This window comes from Cimex lectularius, unplaced genomic scaffold (assembly GCF_000648675.2).
Source record: "Cimex lectularius strain Harlan isolate CLEC.00 unplaced genomic scaffold, Clec_2.1 scaffold133, whole genome shotgun sequence".
Classification (NCBI taxonomy): domain Eukaryota; kingdom Metazoa; phylum Arthropoda; class Insecta; order Hemiptera; family Cimicidae; genus Cimex; species Cimex lectularius.
This window is the reverse complement of record NW_019394230.1, coordinates 744,129-763,547: the sequence shown is the minus strand read 5'-3', so window position 1 is coordinate 763,547 and position 19,419 is coordinate 744,129.

Here is a 19,419-nt window from a genome sequence, read left to right as displayed (position 1 = left end):
TGTATCTTGCACCTCGTCGTTCCTTACACTGTTTGAAGATCCTTATCTTTTATGTATTTCTGTCTTAAAAACTACCTTCTAAATTTGTTGAATTACCTACTACAAAAAGCCTCAGGGTGTAATGTTTTTATGCCGTAAGTTGGGAAAAATTCGAACTCGATCAGAAAATCCCTTATTAAGTTGTAGTTTTCCACCTTTCGGTAAACATTTCTTCAAGACTTCGTAATATTGAAAAGGTTCTTTTTCTATTTTGTAGAGCAAGAATGGTTTCAAAAATACTCCAAAAATAATTAAACAATAGAACCAGAAATATAAACTTTTTGAATTTGAAAATTTTGTCTCAACTTTAGATTCTTACCCAAAACGAACGATTGATTATTTTTAAAAGGTTTTGTATTAAATTCGTAGTAAACGTAATAATATCCTAAAAAATAAATACAAATTAAAAAAAGCCTGCGAAAACATCGTACATCAAAAGAGCAAGTGTTTGAGCTCTCATCCAGAAATAAATCTTGTCAAAAGTTACAGAAATACACTCAAATTTGAGATTTTGATGCGTAAACAAAACGTACCGAATCTCTCTGGAAGGAAATTAACATCAAAACTTCAATTCATTAAGAATAAGTGTAGTTAAAAAGAAAATTTTTGAAAATAACTACCTTTACATCCGAAAACGGACGCCACCGTATCGATAACAGTTAAAAAATAAATATAAATTTTTATTAAACTGTCTAAAAATTCATATATAAATCAGGGTCTGGGATTTAATAAATGCCGTGATTTAAAAAAAAACTCCAGCAAATAGTTTTTTTTTTTTTTTTTTGAGTAAATAAAAGATATAAATTTTGATACAATTTCAGGTTGTTGCCAAAATTCAACGAATCGTTATGTAAAAGAAAATCTTGCTTTGAATTGGCAGCATACTACAACAAATAAAACCCACAAAAATGGTTATAATTTTTACGAGGGGAATCAACTACTAGGTTATATCAACCCTCGGGGTGTCGGTGTTTTAAAGAAACCCTATTTGTAAGTATGTCGGGTTTTTATGCACGACCGCTGGATTCGAACCGGGGACCTCGGCCTTACAATAATGAGCGCAGTGTCAACGCCTTAACGGGCAATTCACTCACAACTGTGACGTGACAGTGTCGTGACGTCCCTTATTCCCGGCCACTATGATCATACAGGGATCATATTATTCCACTGTCAGTATTCATCCTTACCTTGCAGTTGACTTGAGTGGCCAAAATGGCAAAAAAAATTAAGAAGAGGAACCGCAAGGGAGAAAACGGAAGTGGGGTCCATCAAGCATGGAACAAGAGAGGGTTATAAGAGAGACACTATACAAAGAATTAGTGGATGATGGAGCAAAATTTTGCTTGCTGTTTGCTTAAGAATTAAAACTCTTACTACATTAAAAAATACGATATGAGCACCTAAAATTACTTTACTTCCCAAGTGGACTCGAGGAATGAAAGTCGAACAAAATTTACGTATACAGAAAGGGAACGGAACGACAAATGCATTTCGCGTACGAGATATTCACTGATTATTTCAGTTCTGAAGTTGGATCTCTCCCGGGATTATCAAATACCCATTTTTCCGGTTTTCCTCCAGAGTGTATTCTTGAAATCTGAGTCCATGTATTTTGATTTTGCCTGATCAACAACACAGGATTATTTGGCACCACTCAATGAGTTTTTCATCATTCATGTTGTACGGCCGTGAAAATAAAATAAAAGAAAAGAAAATATCGTCAACAAGGAATCCGACGTTCACGGTACGGTGACAACGCCTGTCGGCGCGGCCACGGTCGCGCGCCGGGCGAGTTTGAACAAAGCCATTCAGTTTCGAACAGGTTTAATTTCAAACCCGCCGGTGGAACAAAATGCCGGTCCCGACACTGTCAGGTCACTGTTGTGTGTAAATCGACACTAAACCGTTGCGGTCATCACGCCCCGTAGCTTCATTTTACACTACTAAATAACTTCACTAGTTTCGTGGTCCGCTTGACAATTAATATATTCGACTTAATTAAGGTTTTTAGTTTAGATAAAAAAGTCAGTGTCACGAGCAGGATTCGAACCAACGATCTTCGGCTTGATACGCCGCTGCTCTACCACTTGAGCTATCGTGACCTCGATCCACTCGGTCACTAACCTTCCATCTCAACCCCACCTTTTGAACTTTCCCTCCTTTTTGCCATTTTTCAAATGTCGTGTAATCTATTTGATTCTAGACGATAAATTAACACGGCATCTGAAAAATGGCAAAAAAGAGGGACAATTCAAAAGTTGGGGTTGAAATGGGAAGTTAGCGTCCGAGTAGATCGAGGTCACGATGATTCAAGTGGTAGAGCGGCGGCGTATCTAGCCGAAGATCGTTGGTTCGAATCCCGCTCGTGACGCTGACTTTTTTATCTCAACTAAAAACCTTAATTAATTAAAATTTATAAATAACGTTGAAAAATTGCTGAAATATTGTAAAAATTTAGTGTTTCACTTTAAACAGGAAATGCAGGCTTTCCTGAAAAATAAATGAATATCAAAATTTAAAAAAAAACATCAAGCACAAGGGGCTTAAAAAAAGAGAGAAAACGGAGCTCAACGTTGCTATAAATTTGTTTACTTTCTGTACACTTCTTAACCACAAGCATTTTTTTCTTTACAGTCATTTTTATATTTCCGTTTAAATAACCTAATAAATAATATAAAATAATAAATGAACCTAATAAACATAATATAATAATTACACAGATCAACATGATTAAAACCTTGACGATGCTGGGTGGAATTGTACAGCGATTATAGTATTTAAAAAAAATAAAAAGGAAAAAAAAGAAGACAATCAATATGCCGTTATCATAACACGTTTTAATTATTTTCGATCGATATCAATCTTTAATTGGAATCATTAGGAATGCATATCAATCGAATTTCTTCAATGCATTAAACCAACAATTCCGTTATCGGTCTATAAGTCAAGTTGGGGCGCCAGGACGCTATTTTTGACTAGTTATTAATTAAACCTACGAGTAATTTTTTTTTCAATGGACCTAATTCCATAACAATATTTATCTTGGATATCTTAAGAGTTTTTTAATGTTGTATGTTTATTAATTGGTACAACATAAGTATCATATGAAAAAATTTTTATTTCTGTAATTTCTATGCCTTATGAAATGAATTGTTAATTTTTCTTAGATGTTCTTGTCAATTTTAATTTAACGTTTATGTTTTTTAATGATTAAACTATAAAACAAACCGTTAATTCTGTATAAAAATTTGTTTTTTCTGTCTAAAAATATTCCTGAAAGTCCATTAGGTTAAATTTATATCTCATTAGCTGATATATTAGGTAATAAAAATTACATCAAAATTACTCAGCTAATGCATCCAAAATCTGAAAACACAACGAAACACAATAACCTGATAATATAAGAGATATCAAGTTAGAATGGGTTTTGGGGTAAAGAACAGGCAGATTGGCCAAACGAGAATCTGGAAGACCATATATACGCCCTGCACCTATTCTTGACAAAAACCAACACAGAAACCTGGACAGAGTGGATCCAAGAAAGACCAAAAAGAAGTGGTTAAAATCTATGAGTGCTAGACACAGTGAGTTTATATTTAAACATCCCTCAATAAGGCTGGCAAACTCACTGCTTCAGTTAGGGATGGCTAGGTCCAGAGGAGTGGTAGGACTATGCAAGGGTCACTGGCATTTTAGAAAACATTTAAACATGGGCATATCCAATGATGACCCCATTTGTACGTTATGCAATGTGGATAAATTAATAGCCTCCCATATCATCCTCGAATGCGAAGCTCAATGGACAAAACCTGGGATACAAAGAAAACAGGAAAAGGAATTGTAGCTACGACAGACCATGAGCAAGTACTCCTTATGCTAATTAGATTATTGTTGTTACAATTTTTTGAATACCTTTAGAAATTACTATTAGAGGAGAAAATAAACTAAATTTTTTTAAAAATACTAAAGTAAAAACAGACACATTAAAAGAACGAGGAGGAACAAATGTCCAATGCCCTGACACAAACTTAAGAAAGCATATTATAACAAAAAATAAAAAATGTCTTCAAATCTCGTTAGTATTACTAATTTACGATAAAATTAACGTTAGACATTATTTATATAGGAAAATGCTACTGTTTTGGTGATAATCACATGTAAATAAGTTGGAAATTTGGAAAAAGACTAGAAATAATTGCTTTTAGGTTCGAATGATTCTATACGGTGGTTGGACTCCGAGATTCAATAGCGTTGATGCAATTGGAATGTTAGTTGATGGCAACTTTGTTAAGTCAACGTAATCAACTTGAAAAGTCATCCTTCACCGGGATAATGTGGTGAGTTGAATTACTCTAGCTGGAATTGTGTAAATCCTGATCTTGCAAACAACTGTATTTACCCTGTTATTTCAAATTGACAACACAGTTCATCGGAGACGATTATTTAAATTTATATTTCTCTACTATAATTCTTTTGCCAAATGTTCTGTGTTTTTTCAAGAAACAAGGGTGCATTTTAACCCTTAATGGGAAAGTTGTTGGAAGAGAAGGACAGTGATAATTTCCCATAGTTGAAAATAACAAAATTGCCTCCATGACCTCGACGAATGCAAATTGAACACGTGAAAGCGCATGAGGAAGGGCATTGATGATGTTGCGAAATGTGCATTATGCAGCCGACGGCCTTGCAGCAATAGATGAGTGAAAGCTGCTACCAAGGGCAAAACTGTCGAGGTCAGTTTAGAAATAAAAAAAGTGGAAAATTTGTTTTTCTTTGTGAGAAGGTGTGATGAGCAGAAAACTAGCTATGATGGGCAAATACACTTGTTTCGTACATAAGTATAAATTAATCTATCAAGTATTGATAACATGTTATAATTTTTCTGGGCATTTGACTTCTCAAGTTGAGCTTATTTTTTCGTCGGCGATCGCCTTTTTCATATAAGTAATTACGGAATGTAGGTTTATTTTTAAACAAAGGTACGTGTGTTTTGGTATTTTTTATCAATATTATTTTACTAATTTAATAGGAATTCACCTCATATCAAGGTCTTTATCTCTCTGTTTATTTATCTCTTACTCTATGTCTTTCTCCTTCTCTCATTCACTCTCTGTCTCCCTATCTTTCTTTCTCTTAGTTCGACTCACTTTCTTTGTCTCAATATCTTTCTGTTCCTTTATCTCTCTCTCGATCTCTCCCTCTCTTTTCCTCTGACCCACTGGCATTTTTTCTTTGTTTCTTTCATTCTTTCTTCTTCATCCTCTCACTCTCTTTCTCTCTCTATCTCCATTTCTATCTACCTATTTATCTATCTGTATATTTTTCTTTGCCTTTTCTCTTCCGCATTTCTTAATTTATCTTTACATCAAACTACATATTATTCTTTTAATTTTCTTACTGGTTTTACTTTTACTTTTTTATTTTCTTTGTATATGTCAATTCTCAACAATACTTTAACTGTGTTTTTGCTTTTGTTGTCTCAATTATTTCTCTCTCTCTCTCTCTCTCTCTCTCTCTCTCTCTCTCTCTCTCTCCCTATCTTTCTTTCTCTTAGTTCGACTCTCTTTCTTTGTGTTAATTTATGTTCCTTTATATTTCTCTCAATCTCTCCCTCTCTTTTCCTCTGACCCACTAGCGCTTTTTTCTTTGTTTCTTTCTCTTCTTTCTTCGTTCTCTCAACCTCTCACTCTCAAAAATTTCTCTCTCTATCTCTATTTCTATCTACCTATTTATCTATCTCTATATTTTTCTTTGTTTTTTCTCTACCGCATTTCTTAATTTATCTTTACCTCAAACTACATATTATTCTTTTAATTTTCTTACTGGTTTTACTTTTACTTTTTTTTATTTTCATTATATATGTCAATTCTCAACAATACATTAATTGTGTTTTTGCTTTTGTTATCTCAATTATTGGTTTCTCTCTCTCTCTCTCTCTCTCTCTCTCTCTCTCTCTCTCTCCCTACCTTTCTTTCTCTTAGTTCGACCTTCTTTCTTTGTTTCAATTTCTGTTCCTTTATGTATTCCTCAATCTCTCCCTCTCTTTTCCTCTGTCCCACTAGCGCTTTTTTCTTTGTATCTTTCTCTTCTTTCTTCGTTCTCTCATCCTCTCACTCTAAAAAATTTCTCTCTCTGTCTCGATTTCTATCTATCTATTTATCTATCTGTATACTTTTCTTTGTTTATTCTCTTCCCATTTCTTAATTTATCTTTACATCTAACTACATATTATTCTCTTAATTTTCTTACTGGTTTTACTTTACCTTTTTTTATTTTCCTTATATATGTCAATTCTCAACAATACTTTAATTGTGTTTTTGCTTTTGTTATCTCAATTATTGGTTTCTCTCTCTCTCTCTCTCTCTCTCTCTCTATCTATCTATCTATCTATCTATCTATCTATCTATCTATCTATCTATATATCTATATATCTATCTATCTATCTATCTCTCCCTCTTTCCCGCCCTGTCGCTGTCCCTCTTACTCTTTCTGTATCTCGCTTTCACTTTTTGTATTAATTTTCTATGCACACATTATTGTAGTGTGTATTTTGCCATTCCAACTGTTTTCTATTTAGCAATTTTAGTTAAATCGGAAAGTGAGGTCTCCATCAGAATTCCATTCGCGATACCCAACCGGTTGGAGTACGTTAGCTCTCGTTATGATAAAATTGCTTATTTTTACATATCATTCACAATAAATTACTACGAAGAGCTATTCGTACACAAGAAGAGAATCAAATAATCACTATTACCCCAGGCTTTGACATATCAACAAATGAAAGGTTAAGGTTTTTTTTAAGGAGAGGGATCAATAAAGGGGGCCACGAATAGAATTTTTTGTATTATTATTTCCGCACAAGGGAGGGGCTTCATATAAGTCAATAAGTTTTGACAGGTAAACAAGGATTCAAGTGGTCTGAAAAGGAAAGGTCCTGTTTGAAAACGGAGGACAACCGCAGGGATTGACAAGTGCTTATAGAGAGTCTGGCGGAGACAAATAGGCGGCTTTGTCATCCGTCCTTGCGGCCCATGAAAAAAAGGGGGAAGACTCGACTTTCTGAAGATCTCGTGGCTATGTCGGAATTGTTCATAGGTCGTCGAAAAGGAGGGGAAATACGAGTCCCAGGGCGTGGTTCACCTATTAGACAACTCCGCATTAATCTCTAGCGAGACTGCTTGACTTACATCAGGAAGACGTAAATAACCGACGTCATTCTCGATTTTCAATTGTTCGTTTTACGATATTTCAATATCGACGGGCGCAGGTGACCCAAGATCTGGCATCTGCTCGTCCTTCACGGACATCAGCTGCATGGGAAAAGGATTGGCCCGGGGGGTCGGAACTCGGCTTACGTTAACGGAATGTACGTTTTAATCTTGTGACTGACATGCTCTCATATTTTATTCGAAATTCATTTTGACATGGAACCAACGGGAGATAAATTCGAAAGAACTATATTTCTACCCTATAACAATTTCGAAGAAGAATACAATACGACACAGGTCATTAAGTTCTTCAGCTGAAAAGGTACTTGGTGTGTGAGAAAATTGTTCGTCAATAAACAATATAAAGTAGAAAAAGTAGAATAGAAAAAGAGAAAAAACGAGAGATGAATATAAAAAGAGGGAAAACTAGAGAGAGCGAGAAAAAGAGAGAGAGTGAGAGAAAGGTAAAGAGAGAAATTAGGGACAACTTAGAGAAAAGAGTAGAAACAAACAGACAAAGAAATGTCGATATGATAAAGCCGAGGATGATAATGATATTTGATTCTCTTTCTGTTTAAGAACAGCCCTTTGTAGCAAATTTAGTTGTTCCCTCATATCTAGAGCTTACTTGCCTACTTACCTTTTGGGCAACACAAATGGCCATTACAACAACTTTTAAACACAATTACGATGGAAAGGCAATAATTTCAGTGTTAACTAAAATAGCTAAATAGAAAGCCGTTTTGAGGGCAAGAAAGAAATAGAGAGAGAGAGAGAGAGAGAGAGAGAGAGAGAGAGAGAGAGAGAGAGAGAGAGAAATTAGGGACAACTTAGAGAAAAGAGTAGAAACAAACAGACAAAGAAATGTCGATATGATAAAGCCGAGGATAATAATGATATTTGATTCTCTTTCTGTTTAAGAACAGCCCTTTGTAGCAAATTTAGTTGTTTTCTCATATCTAGAGCTTACTTACCTAATCACCTTTTGGGCAACGCATATGGCCATTACAACAACTTTTAAACACAATTACGATGGGAAGACAATAATTTTAATGTTAACTAAAATGGCTAAATAGAAAGCCGTTTAGAGGGCAAGAAAGAGAGAGAGAGAGAGAGAGAGAGAGAGAGAGAGAGAGAGAGAGAGAGAGAAAGAGAGAGAGCTCGATTTTGCGTAAGTCGTCTTTCCCATAAAGCTGAGGCTATTCGAATACTTTTTTCATAACGGATTTTTCCGCTAACGCTATGTTTGCTCTGGGGTTTGCAATAGTTCTGGTTATAGTCGAATCTTGAAAGCTCGTAAACAAAAGCTCAATTCACGTGTTATGGAATTTCTCTTGATGGTTGACGATAATTTAGACCGGATAGTTGTAGAAGCTGTGACATATAAAGTAAACATTAATTATGGGGCAATTCGGGGCTAGTTCAGTAAAATTAAGGACGAAAAGTGTTAACAAGTTTTAAGGAAAAAAAGCTTTAAACATAACAATTTCAGTAAAAATTGAATTATTATTATTTTTAAAAAATATATACAGAGACTATTGTAAAATACACGTCTACAAAATATTGGAATTTTTTCTCTTCAAGTAGAGATGAAATTCATCTTGCTTTGTTCAATGATCCTTAAATTATTACCTTTGGAGATTCCGTATATGTCTATACAATTTCTATTAATATCCTTCAAAGTAATACTTCGAGCGAAAGTGTTGTGGATAGCCTAATTTATTAATAATTAATATTTATATTTAATAGTAAACGATGCGAAAGAGATTCGTTTTTAATGTTTAATAAATGTTGTAATTAACAGATTTACAAAATAAGAAAGTGATTCAGAGACACAGAGAAAGGGAAAGAGAGGAAGAAAGACACGAAAAAATATATTCGTAAAGACCCTGACTTCTTACTCGTCCAAACGACTGCGATATGTGACAGAGCTTCCTCATTAAGAATAAAGGAGGGAAAACTCATAAGGTGGGGTTGAGATGGGGAGTTGATGTCCGAGTGGATCNTCTTTCAATTAATTAAGGTTTTTAGTTGAGATAAAAAAGTCAGTGTCACGAGCGGGATTCGAACCCACGACCTTCGGCTAGATACGCCGCTACTCCACCACTTGAGCTATCGTGACCTCGATCGACACTAACTTCCCATCTCAACCCCATCTTTTGAATTTTCGAGTGGGTTCGAATCCCGCTCGTGACACTGACTTTTTTTATCTCTACCTATCTTTAGCTTGCACTTACAAAGAGCCAACTCGATAGGAGGCCCTCGGTGGAAGTGAACTAGACGTGGGAAAACAGCTCTTTTTAAAGATCAGATTAAAACATCTCGCTCAGTTAAATAAATCAGCTTTTTTACTAATTTCGCTGCACCAGGGACAATCGTAAAGTTTTATTGTCCGAATTAAAGAGTTTTTATTTGAAAGAAATGATGAACTGTTAAACTTTGCTCATTATTTATTATTATTTAATTGGCTAGTTTCGTGGTCCGCTTGACCCATTAATATCTTTCAATTAATTAAGGTTTTTAGTTGAGATAAAAAAGTCACTGTCACGAGGGGGATTCGAACCCACGACCTTCGGCTAGATACGCCGCTACTCTACCACTTGAGCTATCATGATTTCGACCGACTCGGACACTAACTTCGCATCTCAACCCCACCTTTTGCATTTTCCCTCCTTTTTGCCATTTTTCAAATGTCGTGTAATCTATTTGATTCTCGGCGACAGATGAAATGGCCACGGAGAACTTTAGTAAAGATATACTTCTTTTTAACTTATTAAATTGACTAGTTTCGTGGTCCGCTTGACCAATTAAATCTTTCAATTAATTAAGGTTTTCAGTTGAGATAAAAAAGTCAGTGTCACTAGCGGGATTCGAACCCTCGACCTTTGGCTAGATACGCCGCTATTCTACCACTTGAGCTGTCGTGATTAACGAATTAAATAAGCATTTTGGCTAAAAATGTATTTATAAGCTAGATAGTTTTTTCTTCTATGCGATTGTACTGTTGTGTATACATATATCACATAATATTCATCCTTAAAATTTAAACAAACATAAAATGACGTCAGGGCATGAATTTGATGAACGGTTTAGTTTGGGGATGATATCAAATTGAAAATCCTTCCGTCACAACGATCAGTCATAACTTTCTTTGTACCAGGGACGTTTATAAATGGCGAACGTGTCCTGATTTAAATAAACTTGTTTTGCCGGATTAATAGTTTAAACTTGCAACGTGGGGCCCGCTTTGAATACCTAATCCGGGAATGGGACATCCATTGAAATGTTTCCCTCGAAAGCGATATCTTCATTTGCATATAATGCAGTTTGGGACCCGGTTACAAAATGTGTCAAAGACCGTGATCCAACGGCTGGAACATATTTACGATACCTGATCTAAACGGCATGCAATACAGGCATAAAGAAAAAAAACTGTCTCAATTAAAAAAAAACATGTTTATTTAAATACATCAGAAGCGATTTATTTATTACGAGTATATTACAAAATTCTACTAACTTATTTTGCGCAACGATAAAAATAATTTTTTGCTGTTACTTGAAGTTAAGGACTTTTCAGTACGTTAAGAGGGATGTTACCAAATTGCTACTTAACTGACGCATATTTTAGAGTCAAACAAGTAAAAAAATTGATGGAGGGTGTTTGTCTGCGAGTCGGTGAACTCATACTGACCCTATGCCGATTCAGCTTGACGTAAATAAATATTCAGTACTGAAAAAAACCGGGAGTCCCCTCAGGGAGCATATTAGGCTATTGCATATTTCAACATGGTTTTTTCTTACTTAAATTTTCTTCTAATCGTTGTATTCTTACTTCTATCAAAATCCCTCTCGTTTCTTAGGCATTATCATGAAAGACTTCAGCTCATGCACTAGCACCATAGAAGCAACGCAGCGAGAACAGGCGGGCCAAATTAATATATTTCATTCCATTCACTAATTTCGTGGTCCGCTTGACCAATTAATATATTACAATTAATTAAGGTTTTTAGTTGAGATAAAAAAGTCAATGGCACGAGCTGGATTCGAACCCACGATTTTCGGCTAGTTACTCTGCTGCTCTACCACTTGAGCTATCGTGCCATTGACTTTTTTATCTCAACTAAAAACCTTAATTAATTGTAATATATTAATTGGTTAAGCGGACCACGAAATTAGTGAATTTAATGAATTAAAATGAAGTATACTTCTCTAAAGCTCTCCGTGGCCATTTCATTTGTCGCCGAGAATCAAATCCGATTACACGACATTTGAAAAATGGCAAAAAGGAGGGAAAACTCAAAAGGTGGGGTTGAGATGGGAAGTTAGTGTCCGAGTGGATCGAATTGACGATAGCTCAAGTGGTAGTGGCGTATTACGCCGAAGGTCGTGGGTTCGTATCTCGCTCGTGCCAATGACTTATTTATCTCAAATAAAAACCTTAATTCATTTCTTTCATACGTTTTAATTCTTTGAACGTTTGTAGTATATATCTAAATTCAGGTTATTTATTTAGGTTTTATCAAATTACGTAGTAATTTAACTGTTAGCAATCTTATTTTTTGTATGTTATGTTTAAAATTTCATCTCCAGTACAATTTCAACTAAAATGAGATATTATTGGGACACAGCGATACGAAAGGGACCATATCGGTTTCTCCTTATACTTTTTCTTGATTGTTACATTCTTACTTCAATCTCAGTTGACAAGAATTCTCGTGAAAGATTTCACTTACACTAACACCAATGATGGAACGCAGCGAGAAGAGGCGGACAAAGTTGTTTCCTTTAATATGCCATTTATTTCTTTTGAATGTTCGCAATCTATAGTCAAATTCCTATGTTTATGCATTTATTTAAAGATTATTAAATTCACTAGTTTTCGTGGACCGCTTGACCAATTAATATCTTTAAATTAATTAAGGTTTTTAGTTGAGATAAAAAAGTCAGTGTCACGAGCGGGATTCGAACCCACGACCTTCGGCTAGATACGTTGCTACTCTACCCACTTGAGCTATCGTGAGTTCGATCCACTAAGACACTAACTTCCCATCTCAACCAAAAATTTTTGAATTTTCCCTCTTTTTTTTTTTCAAATGTCGTGTAATCTATTTGATTCTCGGTGACAAATAAAATGGCCACGGAGAGCTTTAGTGAAGTGTACTTCATTTTATCTTATTAAATTCACTAGTTTTCGTGGTCCGCTTGACCAATTAATATCTTTCAATTAATTAAGGTTTTTAGTTGAGATAAAAAAAAGTCAGTGTCACGAGCGGAAATCGAACCCACGACCTTCGGCTTGATACGCCGCTACTCTACCACTTGAGCTATTGTGACTTCGATCCACTCGTGACACTGACTTTTTTATCTCAGCTAAAAACCTTAATTTATAGATTGTGTCAGTTTAACTGTTAGCCTTCTTAATTTTGGTAGATTTCGTTGAAAATCTCTTCTGCAAAACAATTCCATCTATAGGCGATATTGTTCGGACACAGCGAGACGAACCAGATCTTTTTGGTTTCTTCTTATACTTGTTCTTAATTGATATATTCCCAATTCTTTCAAGAACAATCTTAGTTATAATTTTCCCCGAGAGTGTTCATATAACCAATGCTGCAACATAGCGAGGGTATGGATTGATTTACCAGATTGATTTATGTTTGATTCTTTTGGTTATCAAAGAGTGTTTGTGCGGTTGGATTGCGCTAAGCCTTTTGACCTTGTCCCTAGTTCCCATGTGCACTTGCTCCAGGCTAGGGTACAGGAATAACTACTATAACTCCAACCCGGGAGGGAAAAAAAAGGGGGCCCCGTCTGGATTTACCCCGCTCCCAGACGTTTTACCTTTTATACGAGTCGAGTTCACTCTATGTTATATGTGTTTTCTCCCCAAGGGCGATCCTCATGAATATTCCTAGAGGCGGCGATATTTAAGAAAGGGGAGAAAAGTGATCTGTGAAAATTTTCAGGTTTCTGAGGACGTTGTTTTATCACTTTCCTTCTTAGATCTTAGGCCAAAAATGTATTATTTGGGAGATGACTTTCTATTAAAATGAATATCTTATAACCAAAGTACATGATACAGCACGTAGATGTACATGATGTAAAGAAATTATCCTACAAGATCAGAAATTCTTTCTTGAGCCCATAAAAAAGGAGGCAAGCAGGACCCCCTAAAAAATTAGCTCTTACGGTACAAATAAAACAAATATTATGTACAATGGTATAAATCGTACATTGCCGAACATGTACAAATAACGAAACTAATCGTGCCCACAGAGAATTGATTTCTGTTTTGGTTTTCTTTGTTGAACGCACACATTGAATTATAAAAATAGTTGGTTGAAATGTGTTGTGATTAGTGACCGTTAATCGATAATTATTCAGAAATCGTGAGATGCGGTCTGGTGTGATGTAGGTTTCAGAAAAACATTTTCTTTATCGTGCCAACNAATAATCAAATGTAACAAAACTACGAAAACGTACATTCAGAAACAGTGAATATATGAAAGAGAGAGAGAGAGAGAGAGAGAGAGAGAGAGAGAGTGAGTGAGAAAGAGTGAGAGGGAGGGAGAATTCCATGTGTAAGTGAGAACTAAAATATGAAAAATAATCAAAAGTTTAAAAAAAATACAAAACCAGAAATAGAGAGGCGGAGAGGGAGAGAATGTAGTAGAAAGAGATAGAGGGAGAGAGAGGGCAAAGATAAAGACAAAGAGAGAGACTGTTCCTGTGTGAGAGAGAGAAAGTGAGAGAGACATAGGGAGAGTTCTGGGGCAAGGGAGTAAGTGTAGAGCAAAGATAGTAAGTCGTCAATAAAGATGGAAAAATTATCTGGCATAAGTGACACCACACAACTAAAAAGTATATATATATAATTGTTGGTTGAAAGATTAGTAGATTGAAATTGCAATTTTTTTTATATTGTAATTCTAAATTAAATAATATTTATGATGATAATATACTAGCCTGACCCAAAAATAATTTATTACCGTTTTGTCTTCTCATAGAATAACGCCACTGAAATATAAAAATAGTGGGTTTTAGATTAAAATTACAATATTCAAAGGTACAAAAAGACAGACTATCCGGACCTACAATGAATTTCTCATAGTTTTTTCAAAGGAATTTCAGACTTACCTATATATTTTTGATATTGTAAAAATAAATAAAATTTTACATACGATTAGACAAAGATAATTTGTGTTCAATTTGTACGAAAAGTGAAGCTTGAATGTGTGAATTGAACTTGGCAAATATTTGTTATTTCAGTAGTGTCTCGCCAATCTGCACATGTTTCGGTCAGTGGTGAGGAGATGTTTCAGTTTAGTAAATATATTTTTTTATCTTCCAGTTAAATGACGAATGGTTACTTTCTGTTACTTTGCCCACTTCAAACTCTACTGCTGAATTTTGCTGCAATTTTATTCAAAAATTGTGCGGAGGTGAACTTTAGTTTGGTCTTTTCCGAACGTTCCAGTTTATCAGACGCATTTCAGCTTCTCCGCATCTTCATTGTTGGGTTTCAACCAAAATTATAATTAAAAACAGGGGATAATTTGAAGCCTAAGTTTGATACAATTTAGATCAGGCTTGCTGATCTACTACATAATAATAAATGTGCGTATCAAGCGAACTTTTCTTTCTAGAGCATTTGCAGCGAGACGAAACGGACCCTCATAAATCAAGCTCTTAAAATAAAGCTGTTATATATGGTAAATGTGTTTTTCATATTACATTTTTGTACAAATTGACTCTTGGCTTACAAATTATTATTATTTAAATTAAGGTACTTTGTGTGGTGGTTAGTGACCGTAAATCGACAATTATTCATAAATCGTGAGATGCGGTCTGGTGTGATGTAGGTTTCAGAAAAACATTTTCTTTATCGTGCCAAAGTTTCGATCTTTATTGAGATCATCTTCAGAGCTCAAAGTGTTTGTCTTCTGTATAATTGTGCCATTCTTGCGTGAAGTGTTGAGAGTGATCTGAATAAAGATCGAAATTTTGGCACGATAAAGGAAATGTTTTTCAGAAACCTACATCACACCAGACCGCATCTCACGATTTATGAATAATTAAGGTACTTTATTATTTACATTATTTCATCATTATTTTTTTATAAACGACTCAGTTACTTTCAGATCTGCTGAGGCACTTGGTCCACGTTTGGTTTCGAACAAGCGAGACTAAGCGTCTCCAGATTGTTATTTCCTTGGTTAAAATCTTCTTGGCTGTTGTGTCGGCGGTCGCAGGTCCCGATTGCCTCCGGGATTCTTATTCCTTTCTTGCATCGACTTCACTTTCCACCTGTGCTATTCAAAGCAGGTAGGAAATCCGTGCCGTCCCTTGGCAGGTACCACCTAGGAGGCTTTCTCATAATTTTTTTGTTCCCTCTCTTATAGTTTTTTTTCATTCCCCCTCAGACTACCTCGTACGTCTGCCTGCCCGTCTAGACTACCAAGGGGTGGAAGAAGGCATTTTCAACCCTTCCTAGACAAGTGTAACCTTAGCTCGATCCTATCGAGACGAAAGGTCTTGCCAGGGAATCCTCCATTCGATAGAATTTCTTCTGATCCTTTCTCTTCATTTCCAAGCTGCAACAAGGAATTATTTGACGAAAATATTTCTACGACTTATTAACAAATTAGTTTCAAAAATTTTATCAATCTTTACAGGCAGTAGAAGAGTGTGGACGAAATCTCACTTTGCATTATAAAACAGCGAATTATTTTTCGTTAAAAACTACAAACATCACAGCTAAGATGTTAACACTGAGGATTTTATTATTATAGAATAGAAATATCATTAGAACTCCTCTGTTTTGCATCGGCAAAAGGCTATTTATTGGGTCCGCGTATTTTTGTGTTACTGCGTTTCAGTGCAGTGCAATCTTGACAGATAGAGATAGATAAATAGCGAAAGTAAAAGACCAAAATGGAAGAAATACGAAAACATACATACAAAGTGAGTGGGTGAGAGAGCGAGAGATAGATAGATAGATAGATAGATAGATAGATAGATAGATAGATAGATAGATAGATAGAGAGAGAGAGAGAAAGAGAGTGAGAGAGGGAGAGAAAGAAAGAGAAGGAAGAAACAAATAAAACGAGACAGGGAGTGTGAGCGTTCCAGGGATAAGTGTATAATAAAATTAATCAAATGTAACAAAATACGAAAACATATATTCAGAAGCAGTGAATATATGAAAGAGAGAGAGAGAGAGAGAGTGAGAGAGAGTGAGGGAGGGAGAGAAAGAAAGAAAAAAAAAGAAACAAATAAAACGAGACAGGGAGTGTGAGCGTTCCAGGGATAAGTGTAGAAGAAAAATAACCAAATGTAACAAAAATACGAAAACATATATTCAGTAGCAGTGAATATATGAGAGAGAGAGTGTGTGAGGGAGGGAGAGAAAGAAAGAAAGAGAAGGAAGAAACAAATAAAATAAGAGAGGGAGTGTGAAAATTCCAGGGATAAATGTAGAAGAAAAACAACCAAATGGAACAAAAATACGAAAACATATTCAGAAGCAGTGAATGTATGAAAGAGAGAGAGAGAGAGTGAGGGAGGGAGAGAAAGAAAGAAAGAGAAGGAAGAAACAAATAAAACGAGAAAGGGACTGTGAGAGTTCCAGGGATAAGTGTAGAAGAAAAATAATCAAATGTAACAAAAATACGAAAACATATATTCAGAAGCAGTGAATGTAAGAGAGAGAAAGAGTGAGAGAGAGAGTGAGTGAGGGAGAGAAAGAAAGAAAGAAAAGGAAGAAACGAATAAAACGAGAAAGGGAGTGTGAGCGTTCCAGGGATATGTGTAGAAGAAAAATAATCAAATGGAACAAAAATACGAAAACATATATTCAAAAGCAGTGAATGTAAGAGAGAGAGAGAGAGAGAGAGAGAGAGAGAGAGAGAGAGAGAGAGAGAGAGAGAGTGAGTGACGGAGGGAGAGAAAGAAAGAAAGAAAAGGAAGAAACAAATAAAACGAGAAAGGGAGTGTGAGAGTTCCAGCGGTAAGTGTAGAAGAAAAATAATCAAATGTAACAAAACTACGAAAACGTACATTCAGAAACAGTGAATATATGAAAGAGAGAGAGAGAGAGAGAGAGAGAGAGAGAGAGAGTGAGTGAGAAAGAGTGAGAGGGAGGGAGAATTCCATGTGTAAGTGAGAACTAAAATAGGANTATATATATGTATATTATATAGTATGTACGGTGCAAAATAACTTGCCACGGGATTAAATATTCGCATAAATCATAAATAACATGTGTTTTACATACCACGCCAATTACAAAACAAGAATTAATAGTGAGATGTTCATTGGATTGTTATAATTGTCAAGATCATGACATTACTACTTTCTTTTATTTTTATAAATCTTAATAATGGTAAACATAATAACACTTGTCACATTGTATTCGGTCTGCTGAGTTTTTTAGGGGCCGTTTTGCAAATTTTTGAATTTTTGTAAGAATGTAGGCTTGGCAGCAAGATTATGATTTTTATGAATTATTATGTCTAAATCCCATTATGCCTAAAAATAAAAATAAATGAAAAAATAAAAGTAAGAGAAAATTGTGAAATGTGATGAAATATGGGTTAAAATATAAAATAGGATAGCAGATGATTTATGTGATTGAAATATAACAAAGTTTGTACATTTATGGATTTAAGGGAGTCCGCCGCCGTGTTTATTAATAACGGGCGGTCCCGAGTCGTATTATAACAAAACCGATGCGATGTAAATGACCGTGAAATAAAACTCCCATCTCGCGCATTAAAAGCTTAACAAGCACTTAAAAGTTGGAGTGAGGAGGGGCTTCTTTTCTAAGTCCGGCAATTTCTTTCTTTCGCGTTTTGTTGCCTTCCCTGTTTAACTCGGCAAAGGGGGCCAATTAGGCCGGAGCCCCACTTTGAATTACAAAACCGGCCGTTGCGATGGAGTTGTATTCGCTGACAGCCGATTCCTTAAAACGGCACCAGGAGATTTAGTAAATGTCTGATGAGACGTCGCTCCCGTCTTTATTATTCAACCCGGGCCCCTTCAACAGGTACAAATCCAGGAATGCCATCTGCCCGGCTGATATCAATGACTCCCCCGTTACGTTTCCCTGCCTATTATCCCTCTTTCCTGAGAGCACAGGTGGAGCTGTTTGTAATGAACTTGTCGGATATCGGGATATTCAGACACCTGGGAAATCACCTACAACTGTCGTCGCACTGCTTCAACTATTTATAGGTAAATAGACCTAGAGATAATTGCTGCATTGCATGCAATCAGGACTGAATAGATTCACCGCATGAAAACAATGATACATAAATGGCCAAGATGGTATTTAACGCCATGTCCATGACACAATATTCATTTAGATAATTTCATAACCAACATCACAAAAGAAGTCAGGATGTAAACCAATAACTTTGGTACAATCTGTATTATCAATTACTTTATACGTACATAGACCAAAACATGCCACTCTCTTCCAGCTTAGGACGCAGTGTCAGTCTTGCCCACTCTGTCCGTTCACATTGTTTTCCTCGACTTTACATCTTCATCGCTCAATACTCATGCCCGAATCGGGATTTGTTAAACAACAAGTTTATAAAGAAAGAGTGTAAGATTGCAATTCCATTTCGATCATCCTGGTCTGCTTTGTTTCATGCAAACTTGTATGTCTTACAAGGAATTCACGCTAATAAATACATCCAAATACATTTCTCAAAAGAACTATGCCTGCATGAGGCCGATATAGGTAAACATGACATGTCAATACAGTCCGATGCCTGATGCAAATGTTATTTCATTAGATGTCGAGTGCATGCGTGCGCGCCCGCGAATATGTGAGAAAGAGAGGAGAGAGAGTAAGACTAAGTGTGAGAATACAATTATAGACGGAAAAAACAAACTCAGCGTGGTTGTTAGTCAAAGTTGGGGAATTAAATATTTAAAACAATGAAGGAGAAAGAATGGGAGAAAAGGTAAAAATTACGTAGATAAATATAAAAATAAATTAGGGCATTAGGAGGGAAAACCCGCAAAGAAAGAGAGAAGAGTAAAATATTATCATGTAAATATATATAAAAATGGGAGGACATGTTTGACTTTCTCGCTGTATGTCCTGCACTGTCGCACAGGCAGAGAGAGAGAGAGAGAGAGAGAGAGAGAGAGAGAGAGA